Genomic DNA, 21,556 nt, shown 5'->3' on the forward strand with positions numbered 1-21,556 from the left:
TCAAACACAGCGGAAGACTAAACAAGGATTATATAAACAGGAAATAAAAGGGTGCTATGCCACGTCCACCCAAAAGTGGACGCACAGGCTAAACATCTGCATAATCCACAATCTAAATCCATACCACACAAGGGTACTAATGTCTTTCCTTGCCTCACAGGCCACAACAACTCAAAACAAAGAGATCTACACTAATAGGTTCTAGACCGCGCTCTCGTCTACACATTGCCTGAAAGAAACACATAAAAGATGGGACGACGCCCGGTCAGCGAATAATGCTGGTAACCCACCAATACATGTGAAATATCATATGTAGATAAGATATACGTATGTAAAATCATTTGCGAAACGGAATATATACATATATATATATATATATATATATATATATATATATATATATATATATATATATATATATATATATATATATATATATATATATATATATATATATGTTCAAAACTAAGAGCAGAAGTCAACACAAAGCACGATACTCTCACAACGAAGACAAAGGAACACATCCCAAGACCACAAGATGTACAACGACACACAAGAACGGCTCAAGGTATAATCTACCATCACACAGTAGATTAACACCCGACATGCATAACACAAGAGAGAGTAAAGACACAAACATTGGCAACACATTTCCTTTGCGACTACACACGTCACAAATAGAGAATCACACACACAATGGCTACACAAGCCTTTGTGACATCACCCATCACGAATTGAGATGCCTTCCTTATGCCAGGTTACAACCTTATGGCTACCCCCAACCTTATATCTAGTTCCAACCTTTACCTCCAGGACCCCTGTACACCAAGTCCAACCTTATCCCTCCTAGGACCGTCGTCCCCTGTCCAACAGGTCTCCAACAGAACCACCGATTTTATAGTACACGAGGGTACCGAACACACACGGCAACACATGCCTCCGAAGAAATACGTGAACCTTACACAAAGGTCACAAACTCCATAATCGCGTCATGGCCACCATGTGGACCATTGCCGTACCTTGGTGACTAGTGTCCCATACCACTAATCGTGCAATCCAGGTACAGCCACACACACCACACCACAACAGGAATCAATCAACGGATCACAACGAAAATATGAAACCATACTCAATCAAGGAATGGATCACAGCTCAACCACAACGATGAATAACACAAGTTATCATCAACGATAGGAAGGTACAAACAACACACACGCTAGCATTTAAACACCGAACTAGCATGCTTATCAAACGGGTAAACCAAACATAGTTCCGAAGAACACACAAGACTCATCACGGTTCAACGAATCACAATGTTGAACACTTAGCACGATTCAAGACACCAAAACCTACATGGATTCCTACCATATAGTTCTAGACATATGAAACATCAAAAAGACACTCAAATAGTTCCACAAAAGAATATTGGGATGTCAAAAGACCAAATACCGAGTCAAAAGAATCACGGGGAAAAAATCCCCAACCATCATCAAAATACGTACCCACGAGAACCATTCCCGAAAACCAACGTTCCCCACGGGTGGGCGGCGGGTGGACGCCTACCCGTCGTTTCGCCCGTGGGTACACCTCTGTACCACAAATTATCCCTTCGAGGATTTTCAACACCAAGCTCAAATTCAAGTCCAAAACATGCCAAATCTCACAAAATACAACAAAATGACTTGAATCAAAGGAATAGCCAAGCAATGGCACACATGAACCCTAAACACAAGCTCTAGATATGCATTTTCACAAGACAATGCATAAACACTCACATTTCATAGCAAAATCACATGTAGAATCCAATAAATCATCATATAGGTAAGCAAAATAGATTTTGTAGAGCATGGGTTACCTCTTGAAGACTTATCCTTCACTCACAATACTCCACAAGGCTCCCAACAAGGTTCCCTTTCCACACCCACTTCAAGAACACACCAAAACAACATAAAGATTTCACCTTTATAAAAAGATACCTTAGAAAACATTAAAAACACAAGAGGAGCTTAGATCTTACCCTCTTAGATGCTCAAAAGTATGAAAGGTAGAATATTGAAAGCAAACTTGAAAGATCTTGGCAGCCCTAGGTGTGGCTTGAAGAGAAAGCTAACTAGTTTTTAGAGAGAAGAGATAGAGCTTATGATTTTTCTCTTGAAGGGTGTTTGAAGAAATGAAATGTGTCTTCCTAGGTTAGCTTGAAAGACTATTGCCAAGGAAATGACTTATTTACCCTTACTAAGATGAAAGGTGTAAGGGGACAAGGGTACAACTCACAAAGCTTTAGGTATAACTTTGACTTTGGGTTGATTAGTCAATTACTAATCCCCGACTATTGAATTTTCAGGAATTTAAGGAATTAAATTACCAATTGGATTAAGATTAATTACTTAATTAATCCATTAATTGAATTTGGATTACGGGGTGTCACAATAATAGAGAGTTAAAAATTAAATTACAATGTACCAAAATGTCAACTACCTTTTTTTTTTCTGAATGTTACTGGCCCTATTACAATGTAGTATCAACCTACTGAAACACAAAGAACCAATAACGCCTCCACTGAGGCTTGAACTCATAATCTTCTAAATGAAAGTCCAACCCGGGTACCATTAGACCACATAGTCCTGGTAAATATCAACTACCTAAAATATAATAAAATATTTCATTATTTTGTAAACAAATATAATAACTTACCAATGGCATAGCCATGCAACCAATTTCTAGTGAAAATAAGTGCTTGCACTTTTTCAGGCAAAGTACAAGTCCTATACTTTGTGAGCACACGAGCACCAATAGAGAATGCCGACTCCGATGCAACAATAGTAATTGGGATAGCCAAAACATCTCGTGCTATCAATGTAAGTGCAGGATATCTATGCACACGTTCTTTCCAATAATCCAAGATATTCAAATCATCATAGTATACATATTCAAGTTTTTGCTCCTCCAAATAAATTTCTAATTCTGACTTTCTAACAGTCTTAACAGTTTGACTATCATACTTTTTAATTGCCTACATTAGTTAGAACTTAGAAATTAAAATTTAAAATATTGAACATGTTATCACATTCACAAATGCAAATATAGAAAATATATATAAATTGAAGTGTTAGAAACTTAGAACTTAAAATACTTACTTCAAATGCTATTTTTCTTTGACTTTTACCTAAACTTTCACTCTGCATACTTGAAGATGTGACTTGAGAAAATCGTGGTTGGGAAAGAGGTGGAGTAATAATATCTGCATAAGCAATAAAAAGTTTGTTCAACTTTGTCTTCAAAAGTGAAATCATTTCTTTAAGTTTAGTTGGAGCACTCTGAACCTCCTCATATAAATTCTCCAATGTTACAAGCTTTATCCTGGATAAAAAATATCTCCAAATGCAGGCACTATGCTATATTCACACCAATATTTATCAAATTGGTCAAACATCTTTTTACACATTCCACTTATCAAGACATCTTCATTATCCAAGTTTTCTTTCAACATACTTTCAATCTTCCAAACTTGCATAAAATATAGATTTGAGGTAGGATAGGAAGAACCGAGAATCAAATTTGTCACCTCATAAAATGGCTCAAGAAACTCACATATTTTCTCACCTCTTTTCCATTCTTCATTTAATGGGCAAAATTTATATTGTCTATCATTCAATTGAAGAGAAGCAAATACCCTTTTGTACTTAATAGCACTTTCAAACATTAAATATGTGGAGTTCCACCTAGTAACCACATTCAATCTCAATCCAATACTAGTATCAATGTTACCAACTGCACTTATACATTCTTCAAACTTCTTCATCCTACCCTCAGAACCTTTCACATATTTGACAAACTCTCTAATTTTATGCAAATCTGAATTAACCACTTTCAACCCCTCTTGTACAATGAGATTTAATATATGGGCTGAACAACGAATGTGGAAAAACTCTCAATCACACAACAAACTATCATGCAAAACTAATTGCTCCTTTAAAATGTTTTGCATACTATCATTACAATGCATTATCTAATGTCAAAGAGAACACCTTTCTTTCAATTTCCCAATCCTTCAAAAATTCAAATATTTTTGCAGCTAATTCACATCCTGTGTGTGGTGGGGGCATCTTAGCAAAACAAAGTATCTTGCTATTCAATTTCCAATTCGCATCAACAAAGTGCCCAGTTAAGCAAATATATCCCTCAGTAGTGCATGCAATCCATACATAAGAAGTTAAACAAATTCTTTTTTTTGACATTTGCCAACACTTGTTTAAGCTTCTCTTTTTTCTTGAAAATAGATCTTGGTAATGTCAGACACAAGTGTGTTTCTAGAGATACAAGGCACATCGGGATTCAAATACTTTTGCCATTTTCTAATACCATCATATTCAACAAATGAAAATGGTAAATCATGTTTGATGACTGCAGAAGCTAACAACTCCCTAGCAACATTTGGATCTACTTTCCTAGATTCAAGTTTGCCTTCATGATTAACAAACATTTGTCCAACATCATTAAACTTTAACATCCTACATGTTTTTTTGTGTCTTTTTAATGAAAAAGTTTCATATATCCCCCCCCCCCCAGCTTTAAATTCTTTTAAACAACCATTGCATTTTGCCCTTTTAATACCATTTTCACTAACTGGAATCTTTGTAAAATAAGCCAGTAAGTTGTTTAGACTTACCTTTCCTTGTAGAACAATCCATTCCTGGCATTCCATTAACAACATCATCGGCAGTGGTATGAGTAGCTTGGTTCGCATTAGTTTGGTTCAAAGACACAGAATCAATCACGAGCAATCTGAGCAGTACACTGTTTTTTTTAAAAAAAAAACAAATCAGTACATTTTTTTAAAACAAATCAGTAGTTCATATACACTGTACATTGATTTTTTTAAACAAATCAGTACATTGTACTAGTTCATATACACTATAAATCTGTAATCTACAGTAATTCATATTTTTTTTTTAAAACAAATATGTAGCACTGAACTACTGTAATCTATTAATCATATCCAAATGTAAACTACTAAAATACTAATCATATAATATCATTCATATAAATATATAATCATATGTACAGTTGTAAACTATAAAAATAAAATACATTAAATGAAAGGAAAAGAAAAAGAAGGAAAATAAATTACCTGGAGTAGTCGCCAGTCGGATTCTCGTCTCGCTGCTGGACGGAGTGGCTCGAAGAGCCTGGAGTGGTCGACGGTCGTGGTGGCAGCACCGACTGTGATGCCGAATTCGGCGGGCGACAGTGTCACTAGGAGACGGGCGGAGGCATCGCTATTCGCTGGGAATCTGCGATTTCCCGGTAAGAGAGAGTTAGGGCTTTGAGTGGCTGAGCCTTTGACCGCCTTTGAGTATTATGATTTAGGGAGTTATGCTTTTAGCTTTAGTTTTATTTTATTTAGGATTTAGAATTTTTTTAAAAAGATGGGCTGGCAGGCAAAAAACCCGTTTTAAAATGGGCTTCTAAAACACGAGCCCACCCCGCCCTTTGGGCGGGGCGGGGCGGGAAAGCCCGGCGGGCTAAGCCCGTTTTGACGGCTCTAGCTGCAGTGGAGTCGTGGAGACTGGAGTAGTGGAAAAGCCAACCACCATCGTCCTCGTCGATGTAGTTTCGTCGTTGCCCGTCGATGTAGTGTCGCTGTCACCCTTGTAGTCCCAATCGTAGAAGTGACGAGTGAATTAGGGATTTGAGTGATGGGCCAGAGTGAAATATGAAATATCAGGGCAAATATTGTCATATTGTATATACCTTAATTTATATATATATATACCTTAATTTATATATATATATATATATATATATATATATATATATATATATATATATATATATACAGGGCAGATAACCCACGGGTTACCCAGGTTCAGCCCGTTTAACCCTTATTCAATACGAGTTAAGCAAGCCGAGTCAAATACGGGATAGGTTGGGATTTTTTCAACCCAATCCATCTAAAACACGGGTCGAACTCGATGGGTTGGGCCCATTTTGACAACTCTAAACGCATGTAAATTTGCAAACTAAGCTCTGATACCACTTTTTATCAGAGACTAATCAATTCTATTTCATATGCCCAAGATTTTGCAATTTAAACACAGATACCAATTTTTATCAGAGTCTAATCAAGGAACAAGCCTCACAATTTTGTACAGCACATCAATTCAATTGCTGTGGCTGCTTATGACGCGTTCATTGGTTTTTTTGGGGACATGACAATTAATTATAGGGGTGTGCAAATTTTGGATAATTTTCGATTAACCATTTTCAAACTGAACTTTTTCAGTTCGGTTAATGATTAAAGGATTTTTAAAACTTTGGTTAACGGTTAATTCGGTTCGAAAGGTCGGTTAACCGAAGTTTTTTAATATATATATATATATATATATATATATATATATATACATATATATATACATATATATATATATATATATATATATATATATATATATATATATATATATATATATATATACACATATATATATACACATACTAATTTGGCTAACCCTATCTGCTCAAAACATCAAATCCCTAATTTTTATAATTCCAGATTGCTCTTGTCCTCTCGCCACTCATCCTCGTCTCCTAGACCCCCTCACTCCCTCAATCCCTCACCACTCGTCTCCTACACTCCGTCTACTCACTGGTCTCCATCGGCGTCCGGCCACTACGAGGTCCAGTGGTCCTGTAACACCCCCGAATTTTACCAAAATTGAAAAGCTTAATTAACAAGGAAAACAAGCTAAATCATTAAACATTAAGCAATACGAAAGCAGAAGCTAAACTCAATCCGGGTAGTGCTATGCCGCACCTATACCAACAATAGGTGCACAGGCAACAACTAACAACATCGGATCAAGTCAAATGCCTAAGGCACAAAGGCGAACAGTCTACACAACGGGAAAGCATAAGAACTACGCTATCTAGATCTACTAGCGCGCTCTCCAAGCTACTCATAACCTGAAAAACATAGGGATAACACCCGTCAGTGAGAGATGCTGGTAACCCACCAATATGCGTTAAGTATCATAATATATAGATAAATTGAAAACCATTTGAGACAGAGGAATACAGTATATATCATTTCCAAAACCGAGAGAGGGACATCAAGAGACACAATCATAATGCTCTCAACAAAGGCTAACCATCAACAACAATCCACCAGTTAATAAGGACAACAAGCAACATACTCAACAATAAACGCAACCTACCATCATCATGGTAAAGTTCCCCATAGACATGCTCATAAGCAATACATACAACAAATCACATAATGATAAGTTTCACGTTCCAACCTCATGCCTTAGTACCACCGTTATGGCTACCCCCGGCCTTATCTCAGTTCCAACCTATACCTCCGAGTGTCACCCTGTACTTCTGAGTCCAATCTTATCCCTCTTGGGACCATCGTCCCCCGCCAAACTGCCGCCAAACAATACCGCTGTAACACCCCGTGTTACGATCCCTAAAACCAATTAAATCATTTAATTAATCACCTAAGAGAAAGAATTAAATCACAACAATTAATTAGGGACGGCCCACCATAGTCCATGGGCCCTTATCCCTAAACCCAATCCTTAGTCCCAAAAGGAATAGAGTTAGCAAACCTATAGTAATTAGGCCTAAGTAAGACTCTTAGATATATAAATAGGGAACATAAGGAGGCACCTAGAATTCCCACCACAATAATCCCTCACCACACAAGAAGTTCCAAGAATTCCCCTAGGAGAAATCAAGAAAGAAGAAAGCTTCAAGAAAGACCCTTCATAGCCAAGGAATTAATTAAGGCTAAAAGGTAACCCATGTCTCAACAAAACCTATTTTCATAGCTATGATTCCCCTCTTAGGATTTCCCCATATTATTGTGTATTGATGATTTGTGATATTATTATTGATGATTGGTGGGATGATTCCATGGGTGATCTTGATGATGAGAGGTTCTTGATAATTATGGTGTTCTTGACGATTATATAACATTCTTGATAATTATATGGTGTTCTTCTCTTAATGATTATATGTGGTTCTTGATAGTTGTATGACATTCCTACCGAATCTTGATTTTGGAAGATGAATTGTGTTCTTGTTGATTTAAAAATAATTAGAACCCTAGGTATATCGTGGAATTCGTATGGTACTATTCTTGGTATATTGGGTGGGAATTCGCATGATTGGGTGTTGATTATGTTTAGGAGAGCATGATAGGTTATGTGCCATATGTTTCTTGATTCTAATCCGTTAATTGTCTACGTGTGTTATCAATTGCGTTTGAAAGTGTCTAAGCATGGTTTCGGGTTCCACAAAGGTTCCCGGGGCATTTTTGGTGAAAAAGAGTCAGTGGGGGGTAGGTGGGGGTAGGGGACCCGCCACTTACCCGCGGCCTATTTAGGCAACGCCGGCAGCGGGCAGCCGGCGGGCGGGCAGCTGCCCGCCGGGCACCCGCTGCCCGGAACAGTGCCGCCGGCGGGTGACCCCTCACCCACCGGCTACCCGCTGGTTTGTACCCCACCGTGGGGTTTTGGCTTCCCCGTTTGATGTTCCCCCGACCCCCGTGGTGTCCAAACGGACTCCGTCTATCGTGCCTATGTCTAGTTTGATATTTCGAGTACCGTTCGTAGGTTGTTTGAGTCTTATATATTGCATGCTAGTGAATTGGTATCTCGTTGACCTAGGTGGAAGAAGTATGAACCCCTTAGGATTATTCTTAGTATGTGAAGGATCACGCATAGGTTTTGTTATACGTTTTCTCCCCCTTCCCAATGTGTTAATGTGGGTTGCATGTGCTTGCTATGTGTTATGTGTGCATGATACCCCAATTCGGTTGCGATCGGATTGGTTATTCCTGAGCTGCGGTTCAGAAGCTGGCTGCGGTCAGATTTACACTCTTGGGCTGCGGTCCACCGTTTGGTTGCGATCAAACGTTTCTACATGAGCTGCGGTTCATATTTCCTGGCTGCGGACAGATGACATACTCTTGGGCTGCGGTCCACTGTTTGGTTGCGATCAAACTATGATGAGCTGCGGTTCATCGGTCGGTTGTGATCGACCCCTCCGTGTTGCGATACGGGGCAGGGTGCTGCGGGACCGTGTCAGAGCTATATGCGCTGACCCTCATGTATGGGCATGCGATTGGTCCTGTGGCGCCAACAAAGTGTGCTATGTGATGAGATACGGATGAGTTGTTGTTATGACTACCTTGGGGATGTGACTATGGGATTTACACTGGGAATCACATATATTGGATTATGATTATTAATTGTGCTTATCTTACCTGTCTTGCCTGCTGTAAACTATATATGCTTGGTATAACTGCTGTCTGTGCTTAGCCCTATCTGTTGAGTCGATCCCCGTTTTAAAAGCTAGAGTCTCATAGGATATATATTCATGCTTCAAATTGGTTTTCGTATATCTATATATATGTCTATATGTATTGTATTTCAATGCGTTGGAGTGGGTTACCAGCATCTCTCGCTGAACAGATATATTTGGCTTTCAGGCACAGACGAGTAGATCACTGGAGCGCGTTAGAAGCTTGAGGCGTAGCTTAGATAGTTTTCCCTTTTCGGCCTGCGTGCCATGATTTAGTATTGATACTGATTGAGGTTTAGAATTCAGCCTGTGCACCCGAGTTCTTTAGCTCGGGTGTGGCATAGCACCCTGTACTCTTTGTATCGTAATTTGGGATTTAATGAGATTTTGTCTTTATTATATAAGTTTTAAAAGTCTTGAAAATCTGGGGTGTTACAACTGTCGTACTCTTAGTACACGAGAGTACCATTAAATATCATAGTAACATACCGCCGAACTCATGAGCAAAGCTCAAGTCAGAATACCACCAATCTCATTCATAATCACACATAGTCATCATCAAGAGGATTGAGGCTCATCAATAGCCCAACCAAGCAACAACAACGGGTACAACGGATGTACAAGATCACATCATAGACATCAATCAAGAGGTTTCAATGATAGACATGAAACAATATTCAACAACAACAATGGATTTCAATCCAATATCAATGTGATTGGCAACACAAGTTGCCAATCCTCAAAGGAATGGACAAACAACACATACTAGCATCAACGACATCACAACTAGCATGCACATCAAACGGGTAAACCAAAATGGTTCTAACGAACCTCAAAGACTCACATTAATCCAATGAATCACAAAGTTGGACCATAAGCATGATTCAAGACACCAAATCCTAACATGGATACTTAGGACATCGTTCTAGACATACGAAACATCAAGAAGACACCCAAAAGCTCAACAATCCAACAAAAAGAGGTCAAAACATCACATACCAAAGGATGGAACCACGGAAAAACAACACCCGACAAGGCCACCTCAGTGTACCCCGCGGGTGGGTATCTGCCCGCGGCTCTACCCGCCAGGTACAACCTTCCACCCGCGGGTGGTGCGGCGGGTGGACATCTGCCCGCCGTTCCGCCCGCGGGGAACACCCTATGCAACAAATAATTCCCTTCGGGGAATTTTATCTCCAAGGTCAAGTCAAATCCAAAACACCCCAAATCTCACATACAACAAGGAAATGACTTGAACCCAAGAATAGATCAAAGAATAGCATTCAAGAAACCTAGATACAAGCTCTAAACATGCATTATCACAAGATCATGCATCAAGTCACTCACAATCATCAAGAATCATCCATATGAGTCAAGAATCGTCAATATCAAGTAGAAAATAGGTTTTGTATAGCATGGGTTACCTTTGAAGACCAAAATCTCTTCCTTTCTACCCTTCTAAGCTTCCCCATGAAGCTCCTCTTCAACCAAATCTTCTTGCACAACCAAAACCACAAGAAAACACTAATCATAGATAAAGACTAGGTAAAAACAACTAAAACACCAACCAATCCTAGATATTACCCTTCCCCTCAAGCTTGGGAGGTGGAAAGGTGGAATCTTGGGATGATTCCTAGCAAGGTTGGATGAGATCTTTCTTGGCTTGGGGAAGAAGTCAAGTTTTCTTAGAGAGAAGGAAGAGAAAAGTTGTCTTGCTAAAGTCGGGAAATGAATTTTAGGTTTGATAGGGTAAGGCTTCAAGACCAAGCAAGGGGAAAAGACCATCATGCCCTTACTTTTCCTAGAAAGGCTTAGGAAGACCCCAAAGAATTAGGAACAACTATCAAAGCTAAAGGTACCCCTTTTTTACTTAGATCAATTGACCAAGGAGTTGGTCAATTTAGGTCCTCCGACTATCAATTTGGGAAATTGATTAGAAAATCAACAAGGATAACTTAGGATTAATTACTCAATTAATCCTATTTAAAGGGTAGGATTTTCGGGGTGTCACAGGTCCACTGTCCAGTTGTGTTCAGTAGTCCGTCGTCTACTCTGTCTGTCTTCGCCAGTTCTATCTGACTGTCAGTCCGTCGTCTGCTCTTCTCTGTCTGCTCGTCCACTGGTGGCCATTTCATTTGCTTGTCTACTCCAAGCCACCACTCCAACCAGTCAACGAATCCACGGCCAGCAGTCCACCGAGGTCTGTTTTTTTTTAATATATATATATATATATATATATATATATATATATATATATATATATATATATATATATATATATATATATATATATATATATATATATATATATATATATATTTGATGTTTTATATTTTATGTTTCTAATTCCAGTGTATGTTTGATGTTTCATTACTTTCATAGATTGTTCTAGTGATTTTTTTTTAAGTTTCCATTATATGCAGTACGCCAGTATGTTAACTTTCCCGTGTATGTTTCATAGATTGTTCCAGTGTTTATTTTTTAAGTTTTATAATATATATTTGATGTTTTATATTTTAAGTTTCCAATTCAAGTATGCTAACTTTCATAGATTGTCTCAGTATATTTGTTCAAGTGTATGTAATATGTTTGTGTTTAATTGTTCCCGTGTATGTTTCATTAACTGTTCTTTGAATGCTACTTGTAGATGTTAATGGAAGACATTTCTTCTTCTTATACGGCACCGTCATCAAATGAAGTTGCAATTTCAATGAGCGAGACCGTAGGTGCAGGTTGTAACACCCCCTAAATCCCATGCTATTTAAAGCCTTAAACATGCAGATATCTAAAACAAAACATCAAACACAGCGGAAGACTGAAAGAGGAAATATATAAACAGGAAGAAATGGGGTGTTATGCCACGCTCACCCAGAGGTGAACGCACAGGCTAACATCTACATTGTTCAACATCTAAAAACCAACATAACAAAGTACTAAGTCTAAATAGGCTCACAGGCCACAAAACATAAGGGAGGAGCTACACTAGCCGGCACTAAACCGCGCACTCGTCTAAGCATCACCTGAAAGAAACATATAAAACATGGGATGGCGCCTGGTTAGCGAATAATGCTGGTAACCCACCAATACATATGAAATATCATACATAGATAAGATATAGGTTTGTAAAGCCATTTTCGAGACGGAATACATATATATAAGTTCAAAACCAAAAGTAATAGTCATCACAAGACTCAAACACTCTCAACAAGAACACGGGATCACATCCCAAGACTACAAGGAACGACAACGACTCACAAGAAGGATCAAGGCATAATCTATCATCATACAATAGATTAATGCCCGACATGCATGATACAAGAGATTAAGGACTCACCCAATGGCAACACATGCCTTTGTGACTACACACGTCACAAGAAGAGAACTCACAACAATGGCTACACAAGCCCTCGTGACATCACCCATCACGAGTTGATATGCCTTCCTTATGCCCGGTTCCAACCTTATGGCTATCCCCAACCTTATGTCTAGTTCCAACCATTACCTCCAGGACCCTTGTACACCAAGTCCAACATTATTCCTCCGGGAACCGTTGTTCCCCCTCCAACAGTCCCTCCAACAGAACCACCGATTTCATAGTACACGAGGGTACCGATCACACACACGGCAACACATGCCTCCCAAGAAATACGTGAACCTTACACAAAGGCCACAACTCCATAATGACGTCATGGCAACCACGAGGACCACTGCAATACCTTGGTGACTAGTGTCCCATACCACTAATCGTGCAATCCAGGTAAAGCCACACACACATCACACCTCAACAGGAATCAATTAACGGATCACAACGAAGATATGAAATCAAACTCAATCAAGGAATGGGTCACAGCCCAACAACAACAACGATGAAGAACACAAGTTATCATCAACCAATAAGAACGTACAAACAACACACACGCTAGCATTTAAACACCGAACTAGCATGCTCATCAAACGGGTAAACCAAACGCAGTTCTGAAGAACACACAAGACTCATCACTGTTCAACGAAACACAATGTTGAACACTTAGCACGATTTAAGACACCAAAACCTACACGGATTCCTACCATGTAGTTCTAGACATACGAAACATCAAGAAGACGCTCAAATAGTTCCACAAAAGAACATTGGGAAGTCAAAAGACCAAATACCGAGTCAAAAGAATCACGGGGAACAAATCCCCGCCAAGCCACATCATGTTCCCCGCGGGTGGACCCACGGGTAAGCCCCTACCCGCGGTTCCGCCCGCGGGTACAATACCCACTGGCCATTTGTTCCCCACGGGTGGGCGGCGGGTAGGCCGCTGCCCGCCGTTCCGCCCGCGGGTACACACCTGTGCCCAAAATAATCCCTTCGGGGATTTTCAACACCAAGCTCAAATTCAAGTCCAAAACATGGAAAATCTCACCAAATACAACAAAATGACTTGAATCAAAGGAATAGCCAAGCAATAGCATAAAAGAACCTTAAACACAAGCTCTAGATATGCATTTTCACAAGACAATGCATAAACACTCACATTTCATAGCAAAATCACATGTAGAATCCAAGAAATCATCATATAGGTAAGAAAAATAGATTTTGTAGAGCATGGGTTACTGTAACACCCCGTGTTACGGATCCTAAAACCAACTGATTAATTAATTAATTAATTAATAACCCAGGAGAAAGAATAAACTATAATGGTTAATTAGGGAAAAAGGCCACCATAGCCCATAGGCCCAATTATATAAACCCAACCCCTAAACCCAATAGGAATAAACTCTAAATAAACCCTTGGATCTATAAATAGGGAACTTAGGGAGCACCTAGAACCCCCTCCCACACGCCTAAACGCCCCATCGCCCCAGGAGAGCTCCAAGAATTCCCTTAGAAGAAATCAAGAAAGCAAGAAAGCTTAAAGAAAGATCCTTCATAGCCAAGGAATTAATTAAGGCTAAGAGGTAACCCATGTCTCAACAAAACCTATTTTCATAGCTATAATTTCCCCTTAGGGTTTCCCCCATATTGTTGTAAATGGCGATTGATGATGATTATTATTGATGTCGATATAATGATTCCATGAGGAATCTTGATAATCTTGATATTGGGAGTTTCTTGATAATTATGATGTTCTTGATGATTAATTGGGATTTTGATGATTACGTGATTTTCTTGATGATTATGATGTTTTTGATGATTAATTGGTATCCTTGATAATTATGTGTTGTTCCTACCGAATCTTGCAATTAGAAGACGAATTGTATTCTTGTCGATATAAAAGTGATTAGAACCCTAGGTTGTATCGTATGATATTATTCTTGGATTATCGGGTGGGGAAATCGCATGTTTGGGTGTTGATTATGATTAGAAAAGCATGATAGGTTATGTGCCGTTCGTTTATCGTATTTGATCCGTTAATTGTCTATGTGTTGTCGTTGACTACGTTGAAAAGTGTCTAAGCATGGTTTCGGGTTCCACAATGGTTCCCGGGACGAAAAGTGGTGAAAAGAGTCAGTGGGGGGTAGGTGGGGGGTAGGGGACCCACCACCTACCCGCGGCAATTCGGGCAGCCGGCGGGTGGACCCCCACCCACCGGCTACCCGCTGGAATCTTCCCTCCCTTGGGACCCCGGCTTCCCCGTTTGATGTTTCCCCGATCCCCGTGGTGTCCCAACGGACCCCGTTTGTCGTGCCTATGTCTAGTTTGGTATTTCGGGTACCGTTCGTAGGTTTATGAGTCGATTATATTGCATGCTAGTTGAATTGGTATCCCGTTGACCTAGGTGGAAGAAGTATGAACCCCTTAGGACTATTCTTAGTTGGTGATGGTTCACGCATAGGTTTATTTATACGTTTATTCCCCTTCCCAACGTGTAATGTGGGTTGTATGTGCTTGCTATGTGTTATGTGTGCGTGTTGCCCCAATTCGGTTGCGATCGGATTGGTTATTCCTGAGCTGCGGTTCAGAAGCCGGCTACAGTCAGATGAGAATTCCTGGCTGCAGTCGGATGACGGTATCCTGGACTGCGGTCCAGAAGCTGGTTGTAGTCAGATGGGAATTCCTGGCTGCAATCAGATGACATTTTCCCGAGCTGCGGTTCGGAGGCTGGCTGTAGTCAGATGGGAATTCCTGGCTACAGTCAGATTACACATTCTTATGAGCTGCGGTTCATCGGTCGGTTGCGATCGACCCCTCCGTGTTGCGATACGGGGCAGGGTGCTGCGGGGCCGTGTCAGAGCTATATGCGCTGACCCTCATGTATGGGCATGCGATTGGTCCTGTGGCGCCAACAAAGTGTGTTATGTGTTGTGACATGGGTGAGTTGTGATTACGAGTGTCTTGGGGGATGTGACTATGGGGTTTATATTGGGATTTGTTCATGTTGGGTTATGATCATTGTTTATGCTTTGCCTTATCTACCTTATCTGTTGTGAACTGCATATGCTCGTCATAACTGTTGCTTGTGTCTGACCTTATCTGTCGAGTCATTCCCGGTTTTAAAGCTAGAGTTCGTAGGATATATCTTCATGCTCAAAATGGTTTTCGTATATCTATATATATCTCTATATGTATTGTATTTCAACGCGTTGGAGTGGGTTACCAGCATCTCTCGCTGAACAGATATATTTGGCTTTCAGGCACAGAAGAATAAGTCACTGGAGAGCGCTAGTACTCGGAACGTAGAAGTAGTTAGTCCCCTTTCGGCCTGCGTGCCATATTATGCATTTACATTATTGAGGATATTAGTTAGTTAGCCTGTGCACCTGGGTTCTCCAGCTCAGGTGTGGCATAGCACCCCGTACACTTGTGTTATGTTTTGGGATTTAATGAGATAATACCTTTATTTTATAAGTTTTAAATGTCTTGAAAATCTGGGGTGTTACAGTTACCTCTTGTAGACAAAAACCTTCACTTAACACTTCACCAAGCTCCTAACAAAGCTCACCTTCCAAACCCACTTCAAGAACACACCAAAAGATCATAAAGATTCTATCTTTAAGAAAAGACACTTAAGGAAACACTAAAAACACAAGATGAACATGGATCTTACCCTCCTTGATGCCCAAATGTATGAAATGTAGAATCTTGGAGACAACTCTTGAAGTTTTGGCAAAGCTTCAACTGGGCTTGGAAGAAAATCTATCTACCTTTTTAGAGAGAAGGTGGAGCTAGAATTTGGAAAGTGTAAGGAAAGAAATGAGGGTGTTCTACTAGGTTAGCATACAATACTAACACAAGGTGAAAAGTCAAGAATACCCTTACTAACATGAAGAGGTGTAAAGGAACAAGGGAACTCCCTACAAAGCTCAAGGTATAACTTTGACTTTGGGGTTGACTAGTCATTTACTAGTCCCCGACTATTGAATTTTCAGGAATTTAAGAAATTAAATTACCAGTTGGTTTAGGATTAATTACTTAATTAATCCCTTAATTGAATTTGGATTACGGGGTGTCACATCCTCTCTCCCTTCAAAGAAGCTTCGTCCCCGAAGCTTGGGTACGACGAATTAGAACAAACTGTAAAAAGGAACAACAATGTGACAAGAATGTCAAGAATAACCTCTTTTGGTCGAAATCCAAAAGATTCCACAAGAATTTCAAGGCAAGAAAGGATTAAAAACAATGATTGGCAAGGATTTAAACAAACGGATAAATTGAGCATAACGAACTCTAGTTCCCACACAAACATCAACTTCTAGCCAACAACTAAGAACTAGACAACCAACTCAAAACACCAGCTACAAAACTATCAAAACGACAAGCAAGAACAAGCATACAAGGCAAGCAACAAACAACTAACAAACGGTAGGACAAGGTACCTACCGAGAACAACTATGGGTAACGCTCCCTCATGGTCGATTCCAACTCCCAAGTAGCTTTTTCTACTCCGTGATGTGACCATCAAACCTTCACCATCTTCACCGATTTCCTACGCGTATCCCGGGTCTTAAAATCCAAGATTTTGAGCGGTTTTTCTTCATAAGACATATCATCATCCAAAGGGATCACTTCCGGTGGAAGAACATGTGTTGGGTCATGGACATACTTCTTAAGCTGAGATATGTGGAAGACATTATGGACTCGCTCCAACTCCATAGGTAGAGCCAACCGATAAGCTAGGTTCCCAACCCTCTCATGTATCTCATAAGGTCCTATGAATCGGGGGCTTAGCTTGCCATTCCTTCCAAACCTCATCACTCCCCGAGTGGGCGATACTCTTAGCCATACTTTATCCCCCACAGCGAACTCTACTTGTCTTCTTGCTCGGTCGGCGTAGGACTTCTGACGATCTTGTGCCACTTTCGTCCTGCTCTGAATCTGTTTAACCTTTTCTACGGTGTCAAGCAAGAACTGCGGTCCCAAGACTACCGGATTGACCTTATCCTCCCAACACAACGGACTGCGTCACCTTTGACTGTAAAGAGCTTCATAAGGAGCCATGCGTATACTCGAGTGATAACTGTTGTTATAGGAGAACTCTATTAAGTCCAGGTGATCCTCCCATGATCCTTGAAAATCTAGCATGCATGCCCTCAACATATCCTCGATAGTCTGAATAGTTTTCTCTGTTTGTCCGTCCGTGGCCGGATGGAAGGCGGTACTGAGATTCAACTTGGTCCCTAAAGCTGCTTGCAAGGACTTCCAAAATTGTGACAAGAACCTTGGATCCCGATCGGAGACTATATCTTTTGGCACTCCATGATACTTCACTACTTGACTAACATAGGCTTGGGCCAACTGCGTTATTGTCCATGTTTCTTTCATTGCGATAAGGCGAGCGGTCTTGGTCAAGCGATCAACTATTACCCAGATTTTATCCTTACCGGAACGGGTTGCTGACAAACCTCCCACGAAGTCCATAGATATGGAGTTCCATTTTCCTTGTGGAACCTCCAATGGCTGTACTAAGCCTTTGACCCTGCGACGCTCCGCTTTCACCTTCTGACAAGTCAAGCATCTGCCCACAAACTCCGCCACCCCCTTCTTCATGTTAGGCCACCAGAAAAGCTTCTTCACGTCTTTATACAATTTGTCGCCTCTAGGATGTACGTAATAGGGTGTATTATGGCCTTCTTCCAAAATCTGACTCTTCAATCGGTCACAGGTTGTGGGTACACACATAGACGACCCGCGTACCTCAACTCTCCATCCGTGGACAACTCAAATGGTCCCCCCCACCCCCCTTCCTTTTCCAGATCATCTCTTGCCTTCATCAAGCTAGCATCCTTCCATTGTTCCGCTTTGATCTCCTCCAAAAGCGTAGGTATGACTCTTAGGTTGAAAAGACGGGCCTCCGACTCAACTTCACCTTGCTCCACCACTTCTAGGTTCATCCTTTGAAATTCCTTGGAAAGCTCGTCAGCCACTACCCAAATGGAACTAACAGCATGTTTGGTCTTCCTGCTCAGAGCGTCCGCCACAACATTTGCCTTTCCTTCGTGATATTGGATATCCAACTTATAGTCTTTAATGAGTTACAACCACCGTCACTGACGCATATTGAGATCCTTCTAGGTGAAGATATACCTGAGACTATTATGGTCTGTAAAGATCTTGCAACGTACGCCATACAGATAATGCCTCCAAATCTTCTAAGCGAAAGCTACGACTGCCAACTCCAAATCGTGCGTGGGATAATTCTCTTCATGTACTTTAAGTTTTCGCGATGCATAAGCTATCACTCTCCCATTTTGCATCAACACACAACCTAGTCCCTTCTTAACTACATCACTGTATACCTCAAACCCCTCTATTTCGGATGGTAGGATTAGCACTGGTGTGGTCGTGAACGTCTCTTTCAACTCCCGGAACGCTAAATCGCAAGCTTGATTCCATTGGAAGGGCACATCCTTCTTCAACATCTTTGTCAACGGTTAAGCCACCTTAGCGAAGTCCAACACAAACCTTCGATAGTAACCCGCTAAACCCAAGAAGCTTCTTACTTCCGCCACGGTTATCGGCACGGTCCATTCTTTTACCGCCCGAATCTTATCTGGATTCACCGATATACCTCTGCTATCTATCACATGGCCCAAGAATGCTACGCTATCTTTCCAAAACTCACACTTCGAAAGCTTGGCGTACAACTGTTTTTCCCTCAGAATCTGCAGTACTGTCCGAAGATGGCCCACATGCTCTTCTTTATCCCGAGAATACACAAGGATGTCGTCTATGAACACGATCACGAAGTCGTCAAGGTGAGACTTGAATACACGATTCATTAGATCCATGAACACTGCTGGTGCGTTGGTTAACCCGAACGGCATTACCGTGAACTCGTAGTGGCCGTAGCGCGTTCGGAACGCCGTCTTAGGTATATCCTGATATGCCACTTTCAACTGGTAGTAACCCGATCTCAAATCAATCTTGGAGAACACCCCGACACCTCGGAGTTGATCAATCAAGTCGTCTATCCGCGGCAGGGGATACTTGTTTTTTATTGTGACTTGATTCAACTCACGGTAGTCGATGCACAACCTCATGCTTCCATCTTTCTTCTTCACAAACAACACTGGCGCTCCCCACGGTGAGGTACTCGGCCGGATGTAACCTTTGTTTAACAGCTCCTGCAACTGAGTCTTCAGCTCCTGCATCTCCTTGGGCGCTAAACAATAGGGAGCTTTGGATATAGGCGTTGTACCGGGTATAAGGTCCACTGAGAATTCAACTTCCCTTGAAGGGGGCATTCCCGGAATCTCTTCGAGGAAGACATCAAGGAATTCACATACAACAAGTATGGTCTGAGCTACATCTCTTTTGGCCTCCAGGTTTTCAACTGAGCACAAGAAGATCTCGTGGCCCTTCTCCACGTACTTTTTCATCTTCATCATGGACAGTAACTTGATCCCTGGTTCTTCTGTTGACCCTCGATACGACACCCTCTTTCCACTTGGTCCTCTCAAAACCACCTTCTATTCACTACACAAGATCTGGGCTCTAAACCGTCCTAGCTAGTCCATACCTAGGACCACGTCAACCCGTCCAGGCCGAACTGTATTAGATTACTGGAAAACTCTTCTCCGCCGATGGTTATCTTAACGTCTTTGAAGAGACAATCACAAGCCTTAACTTCTCCCGATGCCACCTTGACACTTAGCTTCACCCCGACACCGTTGGTTAGGTCCAACTTCTTCACGAATTCCGGGGATATGAACGAGTTGGACGCCCCGGAATAGAACAAGATTACTGTTGGAACGGCATGCACCAAATATATATATATATATATATATATATAATATATATATATATATATATATATATATATATAATATATATATATATATATATATATATATATATATATATATATATATTATATATTATATATTATATATATATATATATATAGGGTCATAGGAGGCACCTAGATCTTACACCACAATAATCTCTCACCACACAAGAAGTTCCAAGAATCCCCTTAGGAGAAATCAAGAAAGAAGAAAGCTTAAAGAAAGACCCTTCATAGCCAAGGAAATTAATTAAGGCTAAGAGGTAACCCATGTCTCAACAAAACCTATTTTCTTCGCTATAATCTACTTCCTTGGCCCCCCTCTATATTCTTGTGTCTTGATTGAATTCTTCTATGATAATTGTGTTATGTTCTTGATGATTAATAAGATGATTTATATGCTTTCTTGATGATCTTGATGTTAAAAAGAAGTTCTTGATTATAATGTGATGATTCTTGACGAATCTTGATATTTCTTGACATTAAAAATAAAATATGTTCTTGATGATTTGGGTGGGATTAGAGCCCTAGGTTGGATTGGGAATTTGTATTGTGATGTTCTTGATTTATATCTAGGTGGGAATTCGCATGTTCGGGTGTTGTTTATATTTAGAAGTCGTAATAGGATAAGCCCTACATGATTCTTGCTTTTGATCCGTTAATTGCTTACATGATGTCGTTATTCGCGTTTAAAAGTGTCTAAGCATGGTTTCGGGTTCCACGAAGGTTCCTGGGATGAGTATATGAGTAAAGAGTCAATGGGGGTAGGTGGGGGTGGGGGAACCCACCACCTACCCGCTGCCCAAAGGGGCACTGCCCGACAGCAGGCAGCCACCGGGCAGCCGACTGCCCGCCGGCAACCCGCTGCCCGGAACAGTGCCCTCCGGCGGGTAGCCGGCGGGTGACCCCCACCCACCGGCTACCCGCTGGTCCGTATCCCACCACGGGTGTTTGGCTTCCCCGTTTGATGTTCCCCGCTCCCCGTGGTGTCCCAACGGACCCTGCTTGTCGTGCTTGAGTCTAGTTCGATG

The sequence above is a fragment of the Ipomoea nil genome, unplaced genomic scaffold, assembly GCF_001879475.1.
Source record: "Ipomoea nil cultivar Tokyo-kokei standard unplaced genomic scaffold, Asagao_1.1 scaffold0444, whole genome shotgun sequence".
NCBI classification, from domain to species: Eukaryota; Viridiplantae; Streptophyta; class Magnoliopsida; order Solanales; family Convolvulaceae; genus Ipomoea; species Ipomoea nil.